The sequence below is a fragment of the Nansenia antarctica genome (genome assembly GCF_963989245.1).
Source record: "Nansenia antarctica genome assembly, chromosome: 12".
In the NCBI taxonomy this organism is placed as follows: Eukaryota; Metazoa; Chordata; class Actinopteri; order Argentiniformes; family Microstomatidae; genus Nansenia; species Nansenia antarctica.
Genome location: NC_137682.1, coordinates 20,025,019 through 20,030,018, shown reverse-complemented (window position 1 = coordinate 20,030,018; position 5,000 = coordinate 20,025,019). Strand labels below are relative to the sequence as shown.

The window sequence follows — 5,000 nt, the reverse complement described above, 5'->3', positions numbered from 1 at the left end:
CGCAGGAGGACTCGGGGGGTCAAGACTACACTTGACAGGAAGACATCCTCCGCCCGTCTCTCTTGACAAGGCTGTGCCCTCGCAATGTGACACCTGCGCCGCGCACGTCGAGAACAGTCTGTCACATTTACTGAAGGGGAAATAGGATGGAGGATGGAGGATGGAGAAAGAAAGAATAGAATAGAATAGAAGATGGTATCAGGTCTTAGAAGGTTTCACACAAAACTCACCTCTCTGGGATGACAATATCCAAAAAGACTAAAAGTTGAATTAAAGTACACGGTGTCTACTTCAGCACCATTATAGTATTTATGATGCTCCGGTAATAGCAATTACAACATTAACAGTGATTGGTTATACAATAGGTCTAGATAGATAGATAGATAGATAGATAGATAGATAGATAGATAGATAGATAGATAGATAGATAGATAGATAGATAGATAGATAGATAGATAGATAGATAGAGCCGGTGGAATTCGTTCTCGGTACAGCATATTGATCTCTGCAGCACACAAATGACAAAACAAAAAAGTGCACAATAGACGACATCAGACAAAAAATATAATAAATAGACAACAACAGACAATCGTATGCATGTGGGTTATGACAGTGAGGAGGGGCTAGAGGGAGGCGTTCAGAGTCCTGATGGCTATGGGGAAAAAGCTGTTGATGAACCGTTTAGTCTTTGTGGACAATGACAAGGTCTACTTGTATGTTTCTCCCTTTTGTTATGTCATGAATCCGGGTGTACTGTACTACACCTCGGCTGTATGATGAATGGTATGATCGTCTACCGTCTCATTAATTCAAAGGCTTGTCTGCTGAGCCTAAACAGGTTGGGCACTCGCTTGAGCGTGGCAATTTGTTTTATCACCACTTCATTTGAAAAAGATCTACGATCCAGGTTGACCAATTAAAATCACCCCCATAAAACTGTACCGTTCAATAATCATCTTCAGATTTGTTATCTACCGGTACATTGGGGGGGGGGGGAAGGGGGATGAAAATGCTTGAGCTAGCATAAAACTGTTGGAGAGAAGCTATCCGTCTACTTTTGGGACAAAGAATAGCTATTAGCCGCAGAACATTGTTCAATTATCCAGCTATTTTTACCTTCCACGGACCTCTTATTCACTTGCCCCACCGACGACAAAGATAGACTTCAGAAAGAACTCTTTTTTTTTTTTTTTTTAAGTGAGCAATGCTAGTAATTGGCACTATTATGTCAGGAAAAAGGCGGAGAAAGCTTTCGTACGTCTCGCCCTCTCCGCGTTCCTCAGGAGTTATCTCAGAAACATTGCTGGATGGATATTGTTCTTTTTAGGGTTCCCGTTGAGTTCTCCTAGGGGAGTCATTGTAGTGTCTGTTAAAGCACCTCCCCTGCCTCAGCTCTGTTCCCATCATTGGTTTAATGATCCACCCTCCAGCTGTCTGTCTGAGGAGGAGGACAGCCAGGCCAGAGGTTGAGCAGATAATACGACATAATTGGCTACCTATCTCACATTCACATCCATCATAACAGGACGTGTACGACAGTTCATCACTAGTCAACAATAGTACTGTCTTAATCTTAGATTATAGGTTTGGCTGTTTGACTGGCATTTTGTGTGCTTTTTTACCGAAAAAGAATCAAGACTCTTCTCTCGACCAATCACAATCAAGTGTTCGACAAAGCCGTGACATCATCAACAGACATCATCAAGTGGAACACACCAGTGAATGAAAGGCGATTTGGAACACCAACACTCAGGATGATAGGATTTATTTCTTATTTAGTGAGAAAGCTGGACTCAATATGACCTAAGAACAGTGGCGGACTCAGGCTGTTTGAAGGGCAGGGGCGAAAAGAAAAAAAGGGCACCTACTGCACAACATGGGACCCCATCAGTGCACATGGTCAAGTTTAGACCATTGGAAGGGCAGCCAATAGGGCACATCTTCTAATTTTGCCACTCAAAAGGGCACTTTAGTGCAACGTTTTTCAACTGTGGGGGCACATGGTCAAGTTTAGACCATTGGAGGGGCACCAATAGGGCACGTCCTCTCATTTTTGCCACACAAAAGGGCACTTAAGCAAGACGTTTTCCCCCCCCCCCGAGTCCGCCAGTGCCTAAGACATCATGTCAACAGTTGATAGATATAGCACATGCAATCTAGCACTGCAGCAAAACTTTATTCAACCAGAAAGGCTGACATTGTTCCCAAGTTTTCTGAAAGTGTGAATCATTGTTTCTGACAGGCCAGTATTTATGTAACAGAAGGTAATATCAATTAAGTTTCCCCAGCATTTCTTAGTAGGCAACGCTTGGGAAATTAAGATGGAGCGTTTAAGATGCCTGCTGAGGCTTGTAAATGAGCCATGTGAAGGATTCATGGTACACTTTTATAACTAAAGTGTCATCTTCACTTCAAAGAGAAAAAAACTAATGTCAGCCAGGCATGGAGGAAAAGCTCTCAGGGGAGACAGAATCACCCTGACACACTACAGCACCATCTGCTCAATGTTTTCACAGTTCTATATAATAGTTATTATATCCATCCTTATTAACGTTCAACTGTAATGTTCGAAATTCCACTTTCCATTATACAGTACAGCCACTGCAAATCCATATACAGTACAGCCACTGCAAATCCATCCAAAAGTGAACAGCGGACATTGGTTTTGGTTTGTGTGATCTAGTCGGTTGGAACATTGTGAAATGAAAAATGTCTTATTGTGCTTTACCAGCACTAATAGATGAAGGATTGAACACACACACACACGCACACACATACACATCACATACACACACAGACATACACATTTCTGATAACAAAAAAAAAGCAGCCATTCTCATACATACAGCATACCCGGCATCTCTGAATCATTGTCATGCAGATCACTGCACCAGTAAGTGTCAGAATATTCAAGTGGAGAAAAGTCATCATATGAACAGAGATCACACATAAGTCACAGTCTGAGTGAGGGACTGGGAGCAATCATCAGGCTCTTGAGATTCCCTGGCCTGAGCTACTGTCGGAGCAATATCACGGCCATTAAGACATTATTGTACTCTTGAAACTGGAGCTGTGGAGAGCGCCCAGCAGTTTCAGAGTAAGCCAGAAGAGTGTGATGGGCATTGAAGAGTTTGAACAAGTGTGTCTGTGTTTATGTGTGTGTGTGTGTGTGTGTGTGTGTGTGTGTGGGTGTGTGTGTGTGTGTGTGTGTGGTTGTGTGTGTGTGTGTGTGTGTGTGTGTGTGTGTGTGTGTGTGTGTGTGTGTGTGTGTATGGGCGGGACTCTACTGGGAACGATCGATCGCTCTAGAGAAGTAATTGCGTACTTGTTGATTCTGTAGTGTGGGAGTGAGTTGAAAATGAAAAGTGATCTGATATTTATCATGTATATTTATGAATACATACACAGCAAACCAAATGAGAAGAGAAATAAGGAAATAACTGCAGAGTATCTGCTGTCTGAGACAAGATGCGCAATTACTTGAAAAACATTTTGCTTCCAACTCATGTTTGATTCAACAAGGCAACAGACAGAACATTGATTTTCAATGACGCGTCGCTTCCCACCGAAAATATGCATGTTCTTCACGAGAGGCATCTTTGAACGTAAAAACAGGTTGTTTTGTTTCTTCTGTGATCGTTTTTTGGAAAGTGTTTGCAGAGAGAACACTGTGTACAGTATTTCAATAACTCAAAGAAAAAGAGGTTCTTTTACACCGACCTCGATGGGGTGAAAACCTAGAAGGGACAAAAAATGAACGTTTTGTTCACTCAGAGCTTGCCCAGTTCCAAAGTTCTACAGTTAATTACTCTACTTTGCTGATCTGGGTAAAAGCAAAACTGACCTATGGATGGTGTCCAATGCAGTCGTCATCAACAAAAAACCTCATTCCAGACCACCAGTAAGACCACCTTTGTGGTGCAGCATAGCAGGGTCTGAGATCGACAGTGGTAGAAAGCGCTGATACAGTGAATAGGACCAGAAATGCTCTCAGAGAAGTCAGAAGACTGGGGGAACATAATACTTGTATGTTTACAAAGTCAAAAGCGCTGGAGTATAAGAACGACTTGACAACCGCCAAGATAAATAACCTCCTTATTTTATTTTATTTTATTTTTATTTTTTATTCTGCAGTCGCCGGAGATTTCCTCAGGGCTCACCAAAAAGAGACAAAGACTTGCTGATGCGTCGCAAAAACTAGACAGGCGGTCCTGACCATGAATCTGAGGACAGGACCCACCCCCCGGGGGAGCCTGCCAACCTCCCACAACTGTATCCCCCTGACTACCGCCTGTCACTGAGAGAGGGGGAGTGGGGAGGAAGGGAGGGAGGGAAGGAGAGAGGGGGTGGAGGAGGAGAGGGAGGGAAGGAGAGAGGGGGTGGAGGAGGAGAGGGAGGGAGGGAGGGAAGGAGGGAGAAAGAGAAGGAACATGGTGGAGGGGGGGGGGGGGGAGATGGAGGGGGAGGGGGAGGGAAGGAGAGGGGGCTGGAGGAGGAGAGGGAGGGAGGGAGGGAGGAAGAGAAGGAACAAGGTGGAGGGGGGGAAGTGGAGGGAGGGAAGGAGAGGGGGGTGGAGGAGGAGAGGGAGGGAGGGAGGGAGGGAGGGAGGAAGAGAAGGAACAAGGTGGAGGGGGGAGGGAGATAGATAGAGGGGGAGGTGGAGGGAGGGAGGGAAGGAGGGAGCAACCAGAGGAAGAGAGGGAGGAAGGCCTGTCGTATCTGAAGAGAGGGAGGAAGGCCTGTCGTATCTGAAGAGAGGGAGAGGGCCTGTCGTATCTGTCACAAGGAGGCGGAGCTGTCGTGTATCAGAGGGAGTGAGAGAGCGGGGGGGTATGAGACCAGAGTCGCCTGGCCCTCTTGACCCCTTCACAGCCACGACCCCACCAGAGCCTCTGACGTACAGTGTTGCCAGATTGGGCGTATTCCCCCCCAATTGGGCTACTTATGATCACACTGGGCGGCTTTTAGACTGTGGTTAGGCTGGAAAACAATCCCATTTC

The 5,000-nt window shown here is 45.4% G+C and overlaps 1 protein-coding gene across 1 annotated transcript in view; it reads right to left on the bottom strand.

The window, feature by feature from the left end:
- myripb (myosin VIIA and Rab interacting protein b) overlaps positions 1–5,000 on the bottom strand; it is a gene marked incomplete at both ends in the record, with an annotated part of 123,247 nt that overhangs the window by 117,611 nt on the left and 636 nt on the right. The gene's annotated exons all lie outside the window — the stretch shown is intronic.